The sequence below is a fragment of the Lytechinus variegatus genome, chromosome 7, assembly GCF_018143015.1.
Source record: "Lytechinus variegatus isolate NC3 chromosome 7, Lvar_3.0, whole genome shotgun sequence".
Taxonomy (NCBI): Eukaryota; Metazoa; Echinodermata; class Echinoidea; order Temnopleuroida; family Toxopneustidae; genus Lytechinus; species Lytechinus variegatus.
In genome coordinates this window covers 21828062-21852646 of record NC_054746.1, presented here as the reverse complement: position 1 = coordinate 21852646, position 24585 = coordinate 21828062, and the positions used below count along the sequence as shown (strand labels likewise).

General features: G+C 37.9%; 1 protein-coding gene across 1 annotated transcript in view; it reads right to left on the bottom strand.

Moving 5' to 3' along the window:
- Positions 1 to 13266, bottom strand: part of LOC121418747 (arginine kinase-like) — a 33210-nt gene extending 19944 nt beyond the window's left edge. Inside the window, exon 1 of the mRNA XM_041612825.1 lies at positions 13177 to 13266. The gene's annotated coding sequence lies outside the window, so the exon portion shown is untranslated. The remainder of the gene's footprint in view (positions 1 to 13176) is intronic.
- Positions 13267 to 24585: the final 11319 nt, after the last annotated feature.

Here is a 24585-nt window from a genome sequence, read left to right as displayed (position 1 = left end):
TAATCGCCGTGACATTCAGATCCGATATACATACTCATAAGCTCGGAGAGCTATGAGATAGTGAGACATACCGCTGAGCGGTGATGGTGCTCATATCAGAGTCGCCCTCTCTTCAGCGGCGATCGCTGGAGAACGGGTGTCTGTACTATAGCCCTGACTCTGGCGTTGCAAGGGTAGGAGCTAAGTAAGACAGGGCACCCTTACTTTCGAATAGAAAGTGAGGTTCAGGCCAGAAAAGCGACGGTCCCGTCGCCTGGGCGGACGTGATAGGTTGTCCTCTCAAAGCAGCCAAACATTCTCACGAGAGAAGTGCGGCATGCGGTATGTAAGAGATTCATACCTCCAATCTACGGGCCCGCTTAGGGGGAAGAATGGAGAGGGTTACCGCTGAAGGAGTCGTCGCCGTATGTGAGCTTGACGTAGAGGGCGAATTCGGGAGTACCTGCATAATAATCGCCCCCCCCCCCTGCCTCTGCCTTCTCGCTAGCCTCGAGAGGCTTGAAAATTTCGAGACGGCGGCGCCGGAGCCTGGCGCTTCCGGGCAGCAGCAGAGCGGGGGTGGGTTTACACCCACGGAGCTGGCGGCTTCCTCGTCGTAGGAGCCGCCTCGTCTAGAGCGACCCCGTCACTCTCCGAGACCCCCAATTCGGCCGATTGAGCTCGGAGCGCCTGAAGAGGCGGGGCGAGAAAATATGGACTCCCTTGCTTCATCAATACCCCCGCTCGGAGGGTAGATGTGAGGTAGATACTTGTCAAGCAGCGCCTGAGCGCTTACTGAAAAGTCGCCCGCGGGATAGGGGTTGTCCTCGTAAAGGGAGTCTCGCTCTATGGACTGAACCGGGAGGTTGTCCAGTAAGCGCCGGGGTGGCCCCGCGTGTCGGCTGGGACACGTGCTCTGAGATCGACGAAAATGCTGGAAAGCACACGCGATCTTGGGGCACCCGGTTAGTCGGTGCACTGGCTGGCGATTTAACAGAATCGCTCGAGGATTTCCCGGGTGTCTGGTGGTTATTGCCCACTTGTCTCGCTTGATGCTCAGGGGCATCAGCGGGGTGAGTAGACGTCGAGGGTGGGGTGAACCCACACTACTCGAAAGCAGAATGTAGCAGCATGAATAGCTGTGACATCTGACCACCGACACAAGGGTCTGAAGGAGGGACGCCCATGGCAACAGGGCTGGCCGACCTCACCTTCGACCTCTTCTTCTTCGCGGCCTCTGCCGGTGTGGCCGGGGCAGAAGAAGGCACAAGAGGCACGGGTGATTTCTTACGATTTGCCGCCCCTGGCAGGGCGGCCGTCAACAACGAAACTTCACCCGAATCTGACGGGGTCAGATTGTGGTCACAGTCTGATGTGTGACGCCTCTCGCGGTAGCAGAATGTAGCAGCATGAATAGCTGTAACCTCTGACCACCGACACAAGGGTCTGAAGGAGGAACGCCCATGGCAGCAGGGCTGGCCAACCTCTCCTTCGACCTCTTCTTCTTCTTCTCTTTCTGCGGGCTCCGCCGGCGTGGCCGGGGCAGAAGAAGGCATGAGAGGCACGGGTGATTTCTTACGATTTGCCGCCCCTGGCAGGGCGGCCGCCGACAATGAAACTTCACCCGAATCTGACGGGGTCAGATTGTGGTCACAGCCCGATGTGTGACGCCTCTCGCGGTAGCAGAATATAGCAGCATAACATGTATGACTGTAACATCTGGCCACCGATAAGAGGGTCTGAAGGAGGAATGCCCATGGCAACAGGGCTGGCCGACCTCTCCTTCGACCTCTTCTTCTTCTTCTTATTTTGCGGGCTCCGCCGGCGTGGCCGGAGCAGAAGAAGGCACAAGAGGCACGGGTGATCTCTTACGATTTGCCGCCCCTGGCAGGGCGGCCGCCAACAACGAAACTTCACCCGAATCTGACGGGGTCAGATTGTGGTCACGATCAGATTGTGGTTACAGTCTGTGTGACGCCTCTCGCGGTCAGGGGCTGGGCGATCTCTCCCGATGCTGTCAACGGAGGACGACTTATACGGCAGAGATCCTGACCTGTGCCGGGGGGAGAGAACCGCACTCTCCCTCCGGACTTCTGGTGACCCGGTAGCCGGTGGGTCGCATAGCCCTATGGGTGCTGCGGCGGCAGGACCTAGTTTAGGCTTGGAAGCCTTGGCTACCACTTTTTCCTTTGTCCGAGACCGTGGCACCACAGTCTCGGCCTTCCTTCTCTTAGCATCCGACCGCAAATTCGGAATGCTGATCGACGCACCCTCATACTCACCGCCGCTGGGCGCTCACCGCGGCGTCCCTCCTGCTCGCCTGGAGGCGGCCGACTTCTGTAACTTGCAATCGGGACGGTCCCCGTGGAGGGCACCAGGTCCTCTGGGGCTGTGTTAGTCCCATTCAAAGATACCTCTCTCTACCCTGAAAAAGGAAAAACAAGAATTTTTCTTTTTCTTTTTTTTTACAAAGATCTCGCTTAGATTAAAAGTGGAGACCGGAGTGGTCTTTCCCTCCTCCTAAAAGGAGTTTGTTTGAGCAAACAGAACAAAACAAGAGGGGAGGGGTAGGGAGGAAGAAGAACCTAAGAATAGTTTAGGTATCTGCCTGTAAGAAAATAAAAAGGAGGTCGGAGACTTTGAAAAAAGAACTCCTACAAGGTTCCCCTACTATATTCTCTTTTTTTTTTGTGCCCGAAGGAAAAATTCGAAACAAAAATTCAAAAATGAATGCAAGTTCAGAAGAGAAAGAAAGAAACACAAAAACAAGCATTTCAGAGCAGGAAGAAAAGGGATTGAGAGACAAATAATTCCTAGATAAGAGAAATTTTACGATAATTTCCAAGAGGAAAAAAAAAAAAGTAACCTCCTGTGGAAAGGTAAAGAAATTCAGAACAGGAGGAAGGAGGAACGTCTCTAGTAACGATTCCAAGAGGAAGAACGACACAGTAAATCCTCAAAGGGAATCGTAGAGCCCGCCTGTCGAAATAAAAAAATATATAAGACTAGGAGGGAAGAGGGAATTGAACGAAGAAAACAATTCCGGGACAGGTCAAAAAAATTTCTAACAGGAAGGAGACCCCACCTGTAAAGAACAAAAAAATTTTTTTTTTTTTTTTAGGGGGATTGAATAACCAAACAATCATCAGGTATAATTGCGTAAGCCGAATTAAACAATCCCCGAAGCGTCTGTGAATAAAATATTAATCAAGAATTTTATTCAGAACAGAAAGGAAAAGGAATTGAGCTTTAGGATCCGCCTGTGAATAAAATATCAATCAAGAAATTTATTCAGAACAGAAGGAAAAGGAATTGAGCTTTAAGATCCGCCTGTGAATAAAATATCAATCAAGAAATTTATTCAGAACAGAAGGAAAAAGGAATTGAGCTTTAAGATCCGCCTGTGAATAAAATATCAATTAAGAAATTTATTCAGAACAGAAAGGAAAGAGAATTGAAGAATTAATCAATCAATAATCAATCGAAAATCTTAATAAATCAATTCCAGAAAGCAAGGAAGGAACAGAGTTGAAGATCCCAACCTGCAAAAAGAAATAACAATAACACCCTCGACAACAAAGTGTAGAGGCTGTCTAGAATTTAATTCAAAAACGGCACCAAAAGCCACCACGCTTTGAACGTGAAGAACAATAACCATGACAGGTGGTGAAGGCTTGCTGCCACGTAGGCAGGCCATGCCGGTGCCTCGCGAACGCGCTAGCGATGCGGCGCGACGAGAACTCAAACGTTAGAAAACAATTTAAGTGTCACCAAAAACACGTCTAAAAAGTCACGCCAAGTGTAAATTCTGAACACAATCTTACACACAAATGGAAAGATTGAAATTAAAAGGGAGAATGCACCACAGATAAGCGAAAATAATATACCAAAGCTCAAAAAGATTTGAGCTCTTAGGAGACTTATCTGAGCACGTCTTGACAGGTGGCTTGCCGAAAGCAAAAGAGGAAGATGGACGCTAGTTGCGCGGTGATCATGGGTAGTAAGCCTGAACGGGAGAGGGCGCGCTCGCGCTTTTTAAATCCTGGGAGTTCTATTCGGGTATGGCAGTCCAGAGGGCTGAACTAGCAAATCAAGTAGATGTATGGAGTTATTGAAGTAAATTATGAAATTGTTTTGCGATATGTACATGTACTTACCAAGTACCTAATTATTTGTATCAGACAAAAAATATTTGTTTTATTTTCGGTTTTCGGGGGGAGGGGATACTTTTTCCCAACCTATTGCCCAAATCTGCAACATTTGATAAGCTCAACATTGCGATGAATGGGGGTTTCCAGGGCCCATTTTTAGTTTCTAGGATTCTTTTGAGCATTGCCGGGCTAAAAGTAAATTCCTGGTTTTTATACCCGTTAGTAGTTGTAGATGTGGGATACAATTTTTATTTTTTGTTTACAAGTATAGATGAAAAGTGAAATTTGACAGTTCTGATCAATGTTGCATGGATCTACTAAAACTGTTTTTTTTTTCTAATTTGCAAATAGTTAAGTTTCAGTTTATAGAAGCTGGAGCTTATCTTTTGTTGACAGCTTAAAAAAGAAATTAGCAAAGAGAATGATTAAAACATACATTTCTTTTCTTTTGATAATTTAAAATGTGAAGTATTATGAAACTTTTATGACTTTAAAAAGCCTTACATATAGCCTTTGAAAAATCATATAATAATGGTACATGTACATGACTTGTGTAATTATGTCAGTTACCAACAAGTAATAATAAAAATGTTCAAATCAAAGAAAATGAAAACGTTTTTTAATTGAAATGTTCCTAGAAACTCGGGTATACTTCCACATCAAGCTCACTTTCATGTGAAGCCCTGCCCAGAAGATACAATGCAATGATTCCACACATTTGACTTCCATGTGTTATCTCTATGGCAAATTTAAGTGTAACGTCAGTTACCAGCATGGTGGTGGAAAAATTACCAAAGCCTCCAAAAGACAATAAAAAATTATCTAATATTTTGACACATCTTAACCTAGTAACGAATGTAAATTTACATATTCAGCGTATTACTCTATCCACTCAGGGACATGAGATATTTCAATTTTACTGAACACCCTGAAATTGCATGTCCTTTTTGCGTATTATCAGTTACCGACACATTTTTTGCTTGCTGATGCATAACAAATGTGGTTGTAATGAAAAACTTAGTATCAGAGTATGCAGCAAGGTTCAATTTATTAACTCTATCAAAAACAAATTCCCATCATTTGTTGTTTAGAGATACACACAATGAAAGGTGTGTAAAGTTGCCATGAAAATGCCCAGATAAAGAAAAATCAGACAAACAAAACACTGAAAATTTAATCATAATCGGACAACGAATAACAAAGTTATGGCATTTTTAAATTTTTCATGATTACGGTGAAACAGTTCTAGGCATATCTTTACGAATATTCAATGAGCAAATTGATGTCATATCCCCACTTATTCTTTTGTATTGTATTATATGAAATAAGGTTATTCAATTGTTTTCTACCAAGAACTGAAAAAAATTGATTGACAACTGATTTAGTGCATTAGATATTCCTTGCTGCAACTTATTTCATTATAGAGGAGACACATTCACAAATGTATGAAACAATTATGATTTCATATAATAGGAAAGTTGGACGTGACATCAGCTCACCTAATGAATAATCATGACACGCATATAACTATTTTCACAAATTAATTTTTAACTTTAAAATTCAATAACTTCATTTGTTATACGATTTTGATAAAATTCTCAGCATTTTGCTCCATGAATTTTACTTTATTAAAATATTAATATTTTCAGCCCGGAATACCCCTTTAATTTCAACGCCCGGCATGTATTTCATATTCGTTAACATTGCTTGAATAAACCTTGTTACCCGTCCCCTATCTCATACTTTGGAATGTTAATGTCCCTCTACTTGTTTATATACCAATTGAACATTTTATTACCACTATGTTCTCATCGAGATAACAATGTATTTTGAATAAACACAGTTCATCTTTTATTTAATGTTTTATGGGACAACTGGATAAATCGAAGTCTAAAATGAGATTTGTTTTAAACTTAATTTATTGCTGGAAAGCAAATTTAGAAACAAGTAAATAAAAATAAGTCATTTAGAGGCCACATGCAGTTCAATAGGCCAATAACGCGAAACCTTCGATGAGTTATTATTTTGTCCATCCCATTCCCATGTACCAGGTTCATTCTTGCTAATAAAAATCTATTTATCTCTTTTCTCTATCATTTTCTGATGAGAAAGGAATATGCCGAGAAAGGAATATGCCCAACATGCTAAGGAGAAGTGAACATGAGCATTCCGTTTTCTCATTTAAGAATCAAACACATAATACGGAAAGTTAGTCCTTATCAAGGGAGTTAACACTCACACAGACCCCATTCACATTTGACCTGAACTCGGTTGACCTCTACAGCATACATGATGCCGTAGTGGTGGCCCGTTACTATGGTAACCGTATACAAACAATGTGCCCATCTCCAGGCAACGATGGGGGCATGAACAGATCTCTGAACAATCGCCGGTATGTCTTTCATGCACCTTTGGAATAATGTTACAGGTCGTGAAATCATGATGCAAATTAGGGGAAAACATATTCATCTCAAGCAACACCGTCAGTCGGACAATAGCATTCATTATGGAGAACACCCAATAAGATATATTCTAAACACCTTGGAAAATTCATGCCTTATTGACGAATTGGAATCAACTTCCCTGATTTACCATATTCTTTTCTCTAATGTGTTGTAAAATTTCCGATGGTTCACCCAGTGTTGTAGTCAAGGCTCAAACCTCCAAGGCTAAGGCCAAGGCCAAGGCTTTAATACCCAAGGCCAAGGCTTCAATAACCAAGGCTGAGGCCAAGGCATGGAAACCCAAGGCCAAGGCCTGAAAACCTCAAGGCCAAGGCATTTCAATTGTACAATATATGGAAAAAAAGACAACAATGCTTAGGCGGCATACATGACACACAGGACCAAATGTATAAAAGGTGTGAGCGAGCAAAAATTTTTACCCTTGTACATTTAAAACGAAAATAATTTTATGATAGATCATGTAGATTTAGACATCAAATTAAAATAAACATATCAGCATATAGTTACATTTGTACAATTCATTATTGTTCTAGGCGATTCACATTGCAATAATTATTATTACCAAGGTGATCTGATCATGGCATGCCCATTCTCAACATGTCTTTCTCCTCTACCTGGGACAGGGGAGACAGAATGTATTTTTTTGGGGGGAGGTCAAAGCCAAAAATGCAATTACAGTATAAGTAAAAATGAGAATTTTGGTGCAGTTCAGCAAAGCTTTTTTAAGTGATTTCTAATTGATAAGACAGATATTTTGATTTAGGCTTTAATTTCCCGCTATAGAAAGCATAGCGAGCAAGTGGTTTTGAAAAAAAAATCAATTTTGAAGTTGTAAAACTCGATTTTGGGTCAATTTAATGGTGCCAATCATTGTTAAAGGGCATCCTTGCGAGATGTTGTAATAAGAAATGAAATTTAAATATTTTGAGCTGTTTTTGTAATCATGAAAAAGGTGTGCATCTTACTAAACAAATTAACGCGAGCACAAAACACAAGCAGAAATTTTTAGTGACCAGAAAAGGAAGCTGTTCTGAACTGCATTTAGTGACTCATTAATAGGATACATAACTCACCAATCAAAAAAATGCGAGCGCAAAGCGCGAGCTCAAAAATTTGTAATATTCCGATCTAAAAACTAGACATTCTAAGCATTTTTTTTGTGTAAATTGAATGCGAACCTTACTTAACAATAATTTATGCAAGCACAATCCAAAATTTGTTGATTTTGAAACCTAAAATTTTGCTCTATGCCATGCTTGGCCCCTCAAAATTTTTGGCTCATCATGCCATTGATGCCATAGCCCATTTGGAAATGACGAAATTGAAGTTTGTGTTCAAGTTTACCGAATCTTTTCAGAATATCATTAAGACTTAAAACATTCTTGTTGGTCAAAGAAAATAATAGAAGGAAAACCTAATGGAATAGAAATCAACCTTGTTATCATTCTTTAGAGTAAGCTATTTTTAGAGTATGAAAATTGTTGTCAAAATTGTAGTCAGATCTGTCAGAATTATTCCTGTCATAAAATCACTATAATCAGTGGCGTACCGTGGGTCACGGCATTGGGGGGCACCAGCAAAAACTTGGAATTGCCTAGTGAGCACGCAAAGCACTCCCAGTTGCCAGGTATTCTGAACTAATATAGATATTTTTATAAGGACAGTGCCAATAAACGGACATGTATCTCACTAGTCAAATAATGCGAGCGCGAAGCGCGAGCTTAAAATTTTTGATATTCAAACCTAAAAAGGGACATTACAATCAATCTTTTGTAATCATGATACGTACCTGTCTCGTTAAATAATGCGAGCGCGAAGCGCGAACTGAAATTTTTGTAGATATTGACCCCAAACAGGAAGATTTTAAGGACTATATTTTAGGAATCTTTTATCTATTAAGATTATACACATCTCACCATAGTCATCTAATGGGAGTGCCAATAAGCGCTTGCTGATTTTGTTAGAATTACATCTAAACATGCACATAAAGCACTTGTAATCATGATTAACAATTAACATACCCATCTCACTAATCAAATCTTGCGAGCGTGAAGCGCGAGCTGAAAATTTAGGAAATTCAGACCTGAAGAGGGGCATTTTAAGGCTTGTTTGTAGGAATTCAAGAAGGACTTACATAGTTCACTAACCAAATGATGCGAGCGCGAAGCGCGAGCTGAAAATTTTTGATATTCAGATCAGAAAACAGAAAAAGGAAGATTTTAAGGACTCATTCTAGGAATTGATGGAGAGCAGACATCTTTCACCAATCCACTACTGCGAACGTAAGCACGGACAGGAAATGTTTTATATTAAGACCTTAAAATGGGACAATCACTTACAGTATTCATGAAAAAGAAGCATACTTTTGTACATGTAAAAGAATAACTCGAAGTGCGAGGAAATATATTTGGTAGTTTGGTGTATATTGACTTGAAAACGGGAGGTTTTAGTATAACAGGATTATATATCTCGGTAAACAGACAATGGGAGCACCAGGAACAATGAAGACATATACATGTATGCCCTGAGCCAATTATGTTTCATTTATATGAAAAAAATGTTTCTTATGTAATGTAACATAACATAATTATAACATTATAATGAACATTGTCTTCTTTCCCACTACGTTTCTCTTCCTTTCTCCCTCTTTTCCTCCTATTTTAGTCAGCCGATGGGGGGGGGCACGTGCCCCCATGCCCCCTTGTAGTTACGCCATTGACTATAATCCTAATCGTAATTATTATCATTATTATTGATATTGTCATTATCCTTATTAGTCATGATTACGTCATATTACCAATAAATAATATTAATTTTCATCACTTCTCTTTGTTACATAATTATGTGATGATAATTGCAATTGATGGCACTGCTAGGTACACATACTGCTTCTGCTGCTGCTGACGGGTAGTATTTAGTGTCATTAGATGTACAGAACAATTGAAACATTTATAATTACTTGTATAAAACAAATGAAAAGTACAAAATACAAAATGCCTTGAAAAAGCCTTGAAAATGCCTTGAAAATGCCTTGAAATTTCAAGGCTCAAAATCCTCAAGGCCAAGGCCAAGGCCCTCTCAAGGCCAAGGCCTGAATGTTCAAGGCCAAGGCTTTGAAAAAATAGGCCTTAAGGCGCCTTAAGGCCAAGGCCGAGCATCAAGGCACTACAACACTGGGTTCACCTATAAGTCTTTAATTCGGTCCTTTCTGGTTACCTTTACAAACAAGTTAATGTCATTACGAAATAAACAGGGGGTAAGGGGTGCATGGTCCCATATGCCCTTTTATCAGTAGGGAAATTTAAAGGAGTGAGGAACTGGCGAAATGCTAAGAAATTAAGACTAAACAAAAGAGAGTTCTGTGTCTTTTAACTGTATAAATGCCCCTATTTACTGAGAACAAAATGACCATTAGTGGGTGACTTGCCGGCGCCGCCCTTGAAAATAACCATTTCTTTTCCACCTTTGGAATAATCTGTGTATGCATAATGACCATGAGAAGCAAGAGAAGAAGCCAGTGTATAAAATTAATGGACGATCGACAATTTACGAATGACGAACGTCACTAAACTGGATGATGTTATGTAACCCAGACTCATTACGTTTCCAATGGAATGACCAGTGATCTGATGGCATTGGATACTTGATCGATTCATGGTTCGGGGCTTTCGTAGCATGATTCCGGTGTGAATAACAAATAGGCCTAATAACCAATGGAGTGAATTTCTTTATTTTTTTTATAAAATCGTCACTGGTTTATGCACAGTGATTCAATGAAAGTAGATCATATCGTGCCCTATTTACCTATAGCTTCCGCTAGGATAATCAAGATGTTATTAATTGCTTTCATACAAAATTTATTTCAGTGAAGCATGATCATGTCGAAGAATGGATCTAGACATCCGTGAATTAGACAATCCTTCTCCTGCAAATTGTAAATGTTAACTAATTTGGTATGAGATCAGTTTTGTTTGTAATGATAATTTTAGTACATTTAGTTATGATTCATGCCAAAAAAAGTTCTCAATATACTATGTTTGTTATGTTATGGAAATAATTGCAGAAGTAAACAATAAAATAAAATCAAATCAAATCAAATTGATAATCCTGAATGTATACCAGTAATATTCATTGTGAAATACATTTTTCAATCAAATAAACATGAGAATTCAAAAGATGTTTAAAAAACATGTTAACTCCATTGAAAGAAAAAATAATTTGAAATGAAGTTTATTGCAACCCTAGATAGCTTCATGGACATTACAAAGAGTTACGATTAATCCAATCAACAACTACGGAAAGCCAGCAACGTCAACCTCTAAAATGCATCTTTGTTCAAAATATTTTGTACATAAAAAAGTATACTGATATATCGTTTTCTTGTAAATTTGTATTGCGCTCTTTGTTTGAAAAGGGGTTTATGCAAATTTCCTGTAGAAAAAATGACACCGATGGATTTCCATACAGTTGAGGTTGATTGGATCAATCGTAACCTTTATATAAGACGGCCGGTCCCTCGATTGATTCATCGTAGTCATTCTGCACATTAATTTATGCAGCAACAATACCTCCTGATTTCTCAAGCGTAAATATCTAGGTCTAACATCACAGAAATATCAAATTATTTGAGATTTCAGGACATTGAGAATGGTTTCACTTTTAAGGCTTATTTTTTTTTCTCTCTCACTAGGTCGATCTATATCAAACAAACAATCCGAATCCGTACGTTATATGTAATATAAAATATGTTTCCGGTTTGAATAAGGTATTTTAAATTTACATACACCAAATAGAGGTCTATATGCACGCTTGATATAGACACGAGTTACATTTTTCCATTTTTTTTTGTTCAGATTCAAGAAATATTAATATACTGCGCGATTCATGATACAGCTAACTTATAGTCATGATGAGTATTATTGATAGGCCTATAGGTCTACAATACATAAAGACCTATAAGGCATCTTTAAAAATGATTAATCATGTTGGTGAATATTTGTCCGAGCAAAAAATTTGGTCGATCCTCCAAATTCTGGCACATTTTAGCCCCCCAATTCGACTCAAAATTACCATTAAATTGTCGGACCCAAGCAACCCATGCCCTCTTTTTTTTATTGGAGCACATCGCGATTAAATTATTGTTACAGAGCTGACGCTCAGAGGGGTCTGCGGCTACGTTGCTACAACGAACTAAACAATACCACCGAACCTCTTCAATTGACCAAGACCTATTGTCACCTGGAAACGGAGAGTCACAATCAATAGATGCGAAGACTATTTCAAGAAAAGAGAACTCCCGATTGACATTTGTATTTGGTCAGTAATAAAACAGCAAGGCCTACTACAGAATGTGAAGACTTGAATGAAGTCTGCGATACGATACGCAGGGCAAATAAACTTTTGTTTGGAATGGAGTATACGCGATGAGTCCAAGCAAAATGTTATCTGTTTTTGTCCGGGTTCATTAGAAGTAATAATGAATGCTTTGAGGCTTTTAATCTCGAGTCCAGAGACGGTGCTGACTTATTGCTCTCATTATTATTTCAAGTTATTTATATTTTTATAAGGTGATAATAGATAAAAAGACGGATCAGTGTCGGAGGGAATATTTTGTATTGATATAAACAGGTTAAAGCTTCATTAAAAACCTAAATGAGACAAAATGTATCATTTGAAAGGTTTGTTGAAAATGGATAAATGATTTTTCATTTTAATTGTTGGAAGTCAACACTGAGCTACACAAGAATGTTAATCACGAAATTAAGGTGGATAATGGCCTCAACACAACAGAGGGATGAGAAATAAAAACGACCGGTGTTTGAGGTGTGATAACCGATGTCACAGAGGATGGGAATTTGAGAGCTTTTAAGGGTGGAAAGAAGGCTGAAAGGAAAGCTTCTTGTTGACATTCAGGACGTCTTTGGACGGTAATCGTCACCAGCGAGAGAGAAAATGTATGTCTTCTTGCCAGCCAATTGTATTGAAGAGATAGAGATGCGAAACCCTTTGCTCATGGAATATGTTAATTAGTCCGACATTCCCATTCTATAACAGTTTAATGTCTCCAGACACATACGTATTGAGAAGTCTTGAAATGGTTTCATTCGAGCTATTTGTAAATTCTTAAGGCCTCGACTGATAATCTCGACAATACTTGAAAATATTTGAATTGAAAGAATGCATGATTACAGTGCTTTAAATCGTACTTTTAAATAACTTTTCAAAATATCACCATGAATTAAAATCTGAAAGCAAAATAATATAGATATAGACAATGATTTGTTTTTGATATTCAACACAATTGTATAACTTTCAGCATTTTAAAATGGAAAATCTACATAACTAAATAAATGTTTTCCAGAAGAAATAAAAAGATCTGCAGATTTCTGAAGAGCCCTTTGGAAAATCAATAAATTGCGCAGTTCACCCCTCGATAAATTCGTTTCAAACTTTGGAATTAGGCCTATGATTTTTTTAATCAAAACATTCCCCGAGTAGAACACGATAATGCATCACTGAGAAATATAGGAGACCAAATGACTTAAATAGAGTGATTTCTTAATTAGAGGTAATTTACTCACCGAAAATGGGTGAAAAGTGGAAGACAGATGGAACGGTACGTCTTAGATCCAAGCAGCCAGAGACGAAGAGTGAAAAACCTCACACACCGATGGTAAATGTACCTTAGATCGGCTAGGGTTGGTCACGTGATGCGAGACGTCATCGCGTGGCGTTGATATTGATTACAAACTGATCATGCTGATTGCTGAGGTGTGTTCAGTACTGGTTGAAAGTATGAAAGTATTGAAAGTATGTTATTAACGAATAATTTGAATAGCAACGATACAATTGAAGTAACATAAAAACACACAAAACAGTAGCACAGTACCACCTGTTAACATGATAATACTTTTTGTATGGTCTACTACCTCTAAACCTTTAACAATGTTAGCCCAGGCTTTTGAATAATGCAGCTGTTTTTATATTGACATTTGATTAAACATATTTGCCTGACGTAGCAACATGAATTGAGTACGACGTTGATTAAATGTTTTAGTCAAGTCATTGTTGGTAGGTTGTAACCATTTTAACGGGTGTTTCTCTCGCCCATGAATGAACTAGAAACCAAATTGAGAGCTGACCTGTTGCTATTTCAGGCAAACATCTGTTTTTATTCATACCAGTTTACTTAGCGTTATTTAGTTTACGGAGATACCGCTGGAGTGCAATAGTTATGATAATGATGATGATAATGAATATAATAATAATAATAATAATAACAACAACAACAATAATGATAATAATAAGGTGGTCTACGAACAATGAGTCTCGCCTGATGATTTCGTGATCAATAAATATACGCAATAATTATGATCTTTTGAACCCTAGATATCCTAGCTTTGACCTAATGATCCTCATGAACACACGTTTGGCATTACCTAATATGATTATTTGAACCAAGACAGTGTGATAAAAATTGATGCAGAAATAAAGAAATAAGAGCAAGGTGAATAAGAATTACAACAATTAGAAGATGGACATGATCTCATATCATTAGACCATTTCATTCCTAAATGACCTTTGCCCCCCCCCCCCATCATTTTCATGGGCTCATAACCCATTATTTACGAAGTATGAAGATAATTGATGCAGAAATAAAGAAATGAGAGCAAATTGAACAAAAGCTTTATATTTTTTTGTAACAGATTAACAGACCAACCCTGCCAACACAACTAACGCAGACTATTAACCAACAATCTATAAGGAAAAGGTTTAAGCATAGGCCTACTTAAAACTGAGTCTGATTACAGTGGCGTAACTACGGGGGGCATGGGGGGTACGTGCCCCCCCCCCATCGGCTGGCCAAAAAAAAAACGGGGAAAAGGAGAAAAAGAGGGAAAAGGGAAGAGAAACGTAGTTGGGGAAAGAAGAAATTGTTGTTTATCATAGTGTTATATTATATTATATAACATACGAAGCATTTTTCACAACTTTATGAAACATTATTTGCTTAATTGTGTCTTCATTGTTCCTGGTGCTCGCATAGACTTTTTAACGAGATATATAAACCTGCGGTACTAAAGCCTCCCGTTTTCAAATCAATATACAACAAAATAATATATTTCCTAGCAATTAGAGTTATTATTGTTTTAAGTAGTGATATATTCTTATTTTTCATGACTACTGAAAGTTATTGCCCTATTTTAAGGTCTTAATATAAAACATTTCCTGTCCGTGCTAACGTTCGCATTAGTGGATTGGTGAGATTTTTGCTCTTCATGAACTCCTAAAATCAGTCCTTAAAATGTCAATTTTTCTGATCTGAATATCAAAAAATTTTAACTCGCGCTTCGCGCTCGCATCATTTGGTTAGTGAAATACGTGGGGTCATAGTGAATTCCTACAAACAAGCCTTGCAATGCCCCTCTTCATGTCTGAATTTCCTAGATTTTCAGCTCGCGCTTCGCGCTCGCAGTATTTCATTAGTGAGATGCGTATAATAATCATGATTACAATGACTTCAAAAAGTGCTCCATGTGTTTAGATGTAATTCTAACAAAATCAGCAAGCGCTTGGCACTCGCATTAGATGACTATGGTGAGATATGTATACTCTGACTTAATGGATTCGTAACTATAGTCCTTAAAATATCCATGTTTGTGGTCGATATATCCAAAAATTTCAGCTCGCGCTTCGCGCTCGCATCATTTGGTTAGTCAAATACGTAGGGTCTTAGAGAATTCCTACAAACAACCCTTAGAATGCCCCTCTTCAGGTCTATATTTCCTAAATTTTCAGCTCGCGCTTTTGCGCTTGCAGTATTTGATTAGTAAAATGCGTATGATAATCATGATTACATGACTACAAAAGGTGCTTCATGACTGTGTTTAGATGTAATTCTAACAAAATCAGCAAAGGATGGCAATAGCATTAGATGACTATGGTGAGATAATTATACTCTTAATGGATTCTAAAATATAATCCTTAAAATTTCCTTGTTTAGGGTCAATATATACAAAAATTTTAGCTCGCGCTTCGCGCTCGCATTGTTTGTTTAGCGAGACAGTTAAGTATCATGATTACAAAACAATTCGCTTATAATGTCAATTTTTAGCCGTCAATATCAAAAATTTTCAGCTCGCGCTTCGCGCTCGCATTATTTAATCAGTGAGATACATATCCGTTTGATGGCACTGCATGTCCTTAAAATTTCTCTATTAGGTCAGTGTACCTGACAACTGAGCGCGCTTCGCGCGCTCCCTAAGTGACCCGAAATTTTTGCTGGTGCCCCCCATGCCGTGACCCACGGTACGCCACTGTCTGATTATATACGAGAACTTGAGACTTAACTCACAAAAAGTCTGTTAATTCTATTTTAATTAATTTAAGTTATTGTTTATTTACTTATGTATTTATTTATTCATTTTTATTATTATTATTTTTGGGGGCGGGAGGCAAAATTTTGAAGGGGCCAGACATGGCGTACCAAGGCAAAACGAAGCTAACGAGCACAAAAATGACCTTTTGAATACAAAATTATAATTTTGTGACAGAATTTGACATACTTGTCAGAAAATGATATCATATTTCCGTTTTCTCCCTTTCTTCTTCCTTCTCTTAGTTTTTTTTTCTGAGAATGGGGTGGGGGGGGGGGGTCCATGGCCAAAAGCCCTCATCTGTACGTCAGTGAATGCATTTGTTAAATATTTAACTTTGCAGAAACTGGACCCTCTCCTCTTTAGCTGATCTCTTTCTTTTTAGATCTTCTACCTCGTATACAGCAGTATGTCTACACAGCTGCCTTGTGTGTCTACACGAGGAAGGTTGAATTACGAATTGTCTAAGCTAAAATTCATAATGATAATAATGATATTAATGTTTATCGCAAGACTGATAAACTCGTGGGAGTTTAGCCGCCGAGGGCTTTCGTGAGGTAAACTGGCGTACCCTGAAATTTTCCTACGCAGGAGGGGTAGCCAAAGCCATTTATACACGACATACATACAGGCTAGGCATGCTACAGACAAGCAATGAGGAGGGGTAGCTCTAAACACAAACGTGTCCAGAGAAAATAAGTGATCTCTTTTCCTGTAGATGTGCACGGCGCCGCGACGCTTCCTTTACACGCAAGAGGTACAACTTATGAAACCGTTAAAATCATCACTATTGCATTCGTCTATGCTCTCAACATTGGTATATTTGTATTCAAAATGAATATTTTGTTAAGTTGTGCAATTATGATGCATTATGTCAAAGTGTTTTACTCGATTTTCTCCAAATAAAAGTATATGCAATTACGAACTTTACTTGAGAAAATAAATCGGTTCCTTGACATTTGCTCCAGCGACGATTGCTCCTCGAAAAATTGCACATATTAATGGAAGGACCAACTCCTGGATTTTAACAGTACACCCTACCCTAAACCTAAACCATAACATAAAACCCTGTTGCAAGTTTGCAGCCCTAACCTTACACTTAGACGAAATAAAGCCCGTGTCACCAATAAATCAATTATTTCTTACACAAAAATGGACTTACAAAAAAAAAACAGTAGGCCTATAACAGTACCATGGAATGGTACAGGCAATTGATGCGTTCGTTCGATAAAAAATAATAATCTAATCGAGAATCATAATCATCATAAAATTATTAACCAACATCATCCGCATATTCACCACCAACTTCATCATCGTTGTCATTGTCGCCAAGACATTTCTCATACTCATCTTCCGGATTTTCTCCTCTTCATCCACCTCGAAAGAATTGAGTACCCATCGCCATCATCGTCATCATCATCATCATCATCATCATCATCATCATCATCATCATCATCATCATCATCATCATCATCACCATCATCATCATATCATCGTCATCATCATCACCATCATCTTCACCTCTATTATCGTCATTAATACTATCGCCTTCATTATCAATTTCGTAATAATCATCATTTCCCCAGACTGCACTTCCCCTTCCTTCCTCCTCTTTTCTCCATCCACCCCTCCCATTGTTGCAGTCTGCAAACTACCACTAATATCATTAAATTAGAGCACAACTTTTACGTTGTGCATCATTTTGTAACAATTTGTTTCCTTCATAACAGAGAAATAAGTCATTTTGTTCATGCATTTACTCTACCCGTACAACGACTATACATTTCAGAATCACTTGAATATAGCTCTGTGGACAATGAGCCCAGAAGTCTGTCTGGAAGAAGTCTGATGGATTTAATGTTATATGCCCCTTATCATCTATCATTTCTGTTTTGTTTACGTGTCAAATACCCCCCCCCCCCCTATCGGGGATGGGTGGGGGTACTCGACCAAAAAAGTAGTAGGTATGTGCTGCGGGAGAGACAAAAAACCGGGGCCTTGGAGCGGGCTTATTGTAAAAAGGAGGGTCCTCGGTACGGGCTTCGAACTACAAATGATTGTGAAAACGAGGGTCCTAGGAACATGAATGTTACTTATAGCATGCTTAGTGTGTGTTAGTATTATATTTCCTTTTCTAGTGTTAACAGACGATGTAATTGCGAATCGTTCTCCAAGCTGGTCTCTTTGATATTATTTTTTTAAAGAAAAATTGTCACCATCGATTTTCTTGATATTATTCGTAAAGGCCTATATATACACCCCAGGTATATCAGACAGCTTCATGTAACCAATTTGAATTGCCATCATGATTATGGGATAGATTGTATTCTAAATTCAACCATTGCCCTCATGTTTTAGCGATTTCATCCATTACTTTTAGGCGGTATAATGAAGAAAGAAAAACACAATCTTTCATGTAATTTTGTGCTTCTTATTCATCGAGCATTCATAATTCTACATATTTCGACTATTATTAATTATTGTTCATAACTATATCTATTTATAATGTTTACCTTATATTTTGTTATGTTTTTATTTGTACATGTAAACACTCACTCATTTTAGTCTTTGACTGCTTGTGATTGTATTTTGATAGATTTTTAAATTTGTTTCATTTGCAATAAATCCAATATATACATATATATATTGTTACTGCTGTGGAGTGAAAACGTGTTTTTCTGATCTACATACATTTTCCCCTGTGCTGTACACTTCTGCCTTGATCTGATTGTGCTGGTTTGAAGGACAATACAGTGCGTCCCACAAAAAAAACAGAGATTCATCGCGAATACAATAGACAAATGACCTTCCATTTTAAAGCTTAGAATCACCTCTTTCATCTGAAATTACTTGGATTTTTTTCTTCTCATTTACGCATGAGTGAGCAAAAACAATTTGAAGAGGGATATCAACAAGTCACTTGGCGGGCTGTATCCGGGTTTCAAAAAGAAATACTCACTTTTAAAAAGTTCAATACCTGCTCTTTAATTTGATACCTCAATTACAGAAAATAGTAAAAAATTACAAAGTTCTGGCTATTTGAAATAAGGCTTGAATTGCAATAATTTCATAAAATGAAGAGATTTTACATGCGAGCGTCCAGACTCACTCGACACTCAGTTTTGTTGACGATCAGCCATTTATTAAGTCTTTTATTAACCGTGCGATAGCTTCTTTGGGAAACCGGTGAAAACACGTTTATTCAATTAAATTATGGAAATACAAGCATTTTTCGAGGGAACATAACTTTATAAATTTTTGACCATTTTCTGTGATTAAGGTATTAAATAGAAAGGGAATATATTGAACCTCTTTTCTTTTTGAAATTCAGATACCCCCACCAAATGAGTTTTTGGTCATCATTTCTTCTGCTTACTCATTCGAAAATGAGGAATAATCTAAGTAATTTCATATGAAGGAGGAGATTCTAAGCTTTACATTGGTGGGTAAATTAAATTGTGTATTGTATTTATGATCAAGTTATGATAAATCATCGACAGATCTCGGTTTCGCCTTTTTTTGTGGGACGCACTGTATAGTCTCTTTATCTTGCATGTGTGTGTTGTGTAACATTGTGTAAGCCTCCTGAGATCTCGGGAATGCATCATCGGGATGCTCGCATCAGTACATTATTCACTATACAGAGGCGCCATGAACAAAACCTAATTAGAACAGTTTACCGTGAGCATACAGTCACCAGGTGATGAAGACAGATTTCCTGGAGACGGACGATGTTTTAGATGGAAGATGTTTTAGGAGGGATAAGAGGAAGAAGCGGAAAGGGGGATGAGGATGCTGAGGAAGGAAATGAGGATGGAGAGCTCGAGGAGAAAGAGGGGGAGGAGGAAAGGAGTGGGATAGAGGGGCGATGGAGTAATTAAATTCAATACAGAAAAAAAACGAAAAAAAGGATAAAAGATGAAGAAATCAGGAGAGCGAGCGACCAGGGGGTATTGATAATTTGACAAGCAAATACACAATGAGACAATCGACATACCATAAATAAAGTTTTCTTGGTCTTCTTTACTCTCTCAATGGCGTTTTATTCATCAAGACAGCAAGTTTCTGTATGTTCCTGTTATGGTAACTACCGTAAGAACTAGACAGGAGAGTTTTTTTTTTTTGCTGCCTGTGTATACTAAAGCCATTAATCTGCTCTTATGAAACTCAATATTTCAAATGGCCTTTCTTTACAAAGCAATTTTTGTTCTGTGGGGTATGAGGCTGGAGGCCTATACATTTATAGCTTACATGATTTCAAGCATTCATAAAAGAAGAAAAAAGAGGAAGTGAGTGAGAGAGGGAGAGGGAGAGTGAGAGAGAGAGAGGGGGGATGGGATGGGAGAGGGAGACAGAAAGATGAAGAATGGAAGAAATGATGGATGATGAGCGGTGGTCATGAATGAAACTGAAAAAGCTAATAACTTCCGGATTACATGGCTTAACTCACTATAATTATGTTGAAATGTCTTCAGTTTTACTTCACATGGTTTCCAGGTAGATTAATCAATAAACACGAAGTTCTACGACACCTAGACCTATATGATTTACTTTGATTTTATTTCATTTAGTGGATTAATGATTGTTCCATTGAACTGACATCTGTCTATGGGTGCGTTTATTCGACACTTTTTTACCCTAGAATCATGATTAGAATCATGATTCAAATCACGATTCTGCAGAATCACGATTGCGTTTAGTCGAAATTGGAAATAAACGTCTTTCAAATCACAAACATGAAACACGGAAAAAGGGGCGTTTGGAAAGACGTTTCTGTAGAATCACGAACGAAAAGGGTCGTATAAACGATATCGTGATTTGAATCATGATTCTATGACGTCATTGTGTCGTGCTTCTTCCGGGTTCGACTCAAAGGCGCGCGCTGTGTTTCGTGCAGGTTAATTTTCGTGTAGCAGATTGCCAGTGTACTAGTACCGGTATATGCCAATTGTCATGTGCATTTAGGAATTATCATTTTGTGTATTGTACCCGGGGTTGTACTGTATATAGCGTCATTTGTATATTTCACTCAGGGTGACCAGATTTCACAAAATGAAATACGGGACAATTGACAAACGAAGATCAACAAAGAAGCCCACACAAAGTGTGGGCTTCTGAGAATCCATAGTATAATAATAAGACTTTTGAAAAAAATATAAAGAATTAGAAGGGAAGGTGAACGAAAGAATGAAGGAGAGAAAGAAAAGAGATGATTGGGAAGGAAAGAAAACAGAAAAAATAACAGAAAGTTAGAATAAAAGGATGAAAGAAATAATAAAAGAGATAAAAAAGGTTTCCGTCATTCTTTGAAATGAATATAGAAAGAAAGGAAGGAAGGGAAGATTAATAAATGTCTCGCAAAATAAAGGAGACAATTAAAGGGGGAAAGGTGAGAAAAAGTAGGAGGAAAGAAAGAATGAAGGAAATAAACATGTTTCCTTCATTCTTTGAAAGAAAGAAACAATAGAAAGAAAATAAAAATAAGGGAAAAGAATGAGAAGGGAAAAATGAAGAAAGGAATAAAGAATGGAAGGGAAGAATGAAGGGGAAGAGGTCGAAAAAATAGAAAATAATGGAAGGAGAGAAAGAACGAAAAGAAACAGGAGACGAAGAGAGAAGGAAGCCAAGGTAATTATAAGGAAAGAAAGAATGAAGGAAATAAAAAAGTATATTGGATAAAGAAGGAAAGAAAGAAAAATGAACAGAGAGAGAGAGAAAAGAAAATGTCGAGGAAAGAAAGATAGGAAATAAAGATAGATGGAACAAAAAAGGGCAAGCAGAAAGGATAGGGTATATATAAAATAAAGAAAAGGGAAAAGTTCAAACTTCAAGTAAACAAAAAAATCCAATCATCTAATAAAAATCATAACTTTATTAAATGTATTTTTAAAATTTTAAACATAAAATGTTTTAGAAATGAATAAAATTTCAAAGTGAAACAAATTGTCAAACTTAAAAATTAGATGAAACATCGCGGCATCGTGCACACCAAGACTCAAAACGAAAGCTGAAACTAGATCTAGGTCATTAACATTTTCCTCCGATTACATCTCCAAATCATTAAACTGAGAATCCATAGTATAATTATAAGAATTTCCCGCCGATTTTGTGATTATTTTGGTAGAAAAACTGTTTATCATGTGAGGTGTTTGCACCATTGAGAATTTGCTTCGATCCTCCATGCCTAGCTAGTGGCCTGCCACACACAGGCAGGAGGCCAGTTCGTTTGCAATGTATTAGCAAGAAATCATCGCAGAACTTGCAAAAGTTTACAGTTATCGATTTAATTGTTGTCCCTGCTTCGTCAGCTGTTGGTTATTTAATGAAAATTCGTCACTTTCAAATGTATTAACTACATTTTGTTCAATATTCTGAAATACGGGACAATCCCGGGAAATACGGGACGTCTGGTCACCCTGATTTCACTGTTTTCATCAATCATGTCTTCAAGTTCCAAAGGCACAAATTGGACTGACGACGAACTCAGGGCTCTGCTTGTGCTTTGGGCTCAGCCTGAAGCACAAGCATCCCTTACCGGGATTCACAGAAATATAAGACGATCTACGAGTCCCTTTCAGCGGCGCTTGCAAGGGAGGGATTTCAACGGAGATGTGGCACCGCCTGTCGAGACAAAATTAACATAATTCGTGCCCAGTACTACGGCTACCGAACACCATTTTTGATGAACAGACAAGATTGAATACAAGTAAACAAAAACAATACGAGGTACAATACACGGAATTCTGGAAGTAAAAAATTTATTTTTCGGAAGCCGAGTTGCACTTGCACAAACGATCGCGCGTTAGCTCCGGTGGCAGCAAAAATCTAGCAGCCGACGTGAAGTTAGAAACACGCGCGAAAATGTTGACCTATACTTCCTGGGTCAAACTGCGCACTGTGATGCGCACTGGATCGGCCCGAATTCAGGGAGAAACAGCGTTAGAAAGATGGTCGTATAAACGCTGATTCTGTCGGATCGTGATTCATGTTGCTGTTTTGAATCATGATTCAAATCGTGATTCCAATCATGATTCTGGGTTGAGGTCGCATAAACGCAGCCTATGAAAGCGACATTGATCATTATCACCACAATCGTGGCTAATCATTTTAATTGAATGATTTACTCATCTCAGTGAGACCTGACAGTTTGATAAAGAGATAGGATGTACGTTCATACATCACCATGTCATGACTTCACTTTACATTGAAATACCGAAGAGCAAAGACAGATGTAGCTGTTTGTCATTATGATGTCCTTCACCACTAGTTGGAACGAAATACGATTGCGGCGACTTTATTGAAAGTTTGAAAGTTTATTGAAAACTCAATGACTATTCGGGTTTATGGCTCTGGGGTGCTGCGTGTATTACTCTCCATAGGCAGCCCCCGTGGAATTCTGGAAGGTGTGAAAAATTTGATAAAATGTAACCAAAATCCGCTTGATTTCGTAGTGATTTTTTTTCATTTGCTTTTCAAAATAATTTTTTTATGGACCAAAATGGCCTTTTTTTGCTTTCCAAATTTCTCGGTACCAAAATGACCTCCATTTTGTAGTGAAAACCTTTTTTGGCATTTCAAATTTACTTTAGCACCCCGACAGTAAAAAAAATCGTTCCCAGGGCCCTGTTCGGGGTATTAGAGAGCAATGACAAAATACAACAGACACGAGAGAAATGACAGAACATTATTATATACATAATAAGTTCAATGATCAATTGGAATAGATATAACCAAAAGTCATAATAATGCATATGCGATTGAAAAATTTTGCTATGCTTTCAATAGTTTGCGCTTGCTCCTTTTATTTTATTTTTTGTCTATTGTGTATGTGGATATATTTTATGGACATAGTGCGTCGCAGAAATTGTCTAGCTTAATAAAAAATAAGGTGCACAATTATGTCTCCAATAATATAGAGATGTATGACGGAAAATTATCGTGAGGTCTGAAAGATATACAAAATTCATCGATGCCTTATATGGACATTTTACATTAAAACTTGTAGAATCTATGAAAATGTAGAATGAAAATAGGACCAAAGATTCATTAACTGTGAAAAATCATTTTTCGTTTCTTGCTTTTTATTGTCATGTAATATACGTATATATGTATATATATATATATATATATATATATATATATATATATATATATATATATATTACCAATGCAGTTCAAACACCATTAGAGTTAAAATTTACTAAGTTGACGAGATGGTGACTATACGAGATGAATCAATAATAGGTCTATACATGTATAGTTGAGATTATAACGTTTGTGATACCCTCTACAAACATTGTATATCGAATTTAACAGAAGAGAGAGAGAGAGGGGGGGGGGGCATTTTGTTTAATTTTATTTGATTAATTGTTTCTTCTGCAATGCATGTAATACATTTTTCATCACATTACAAACATAATGTATATTGGTAACAGTTTTTTGTCATGAATCATATAAAAAATGGACTGAATGAAATGTCATTCTAAACAAATATGATCTACCAACAAGTTATTTTAACATTTACAATTTGCAGGTGAAGGATGGTAAAAGAGAGAAGAGATGTATAGTAAGCAAGCAAGTATAGTAACCCTATACCCAACACCGTCTACTTCA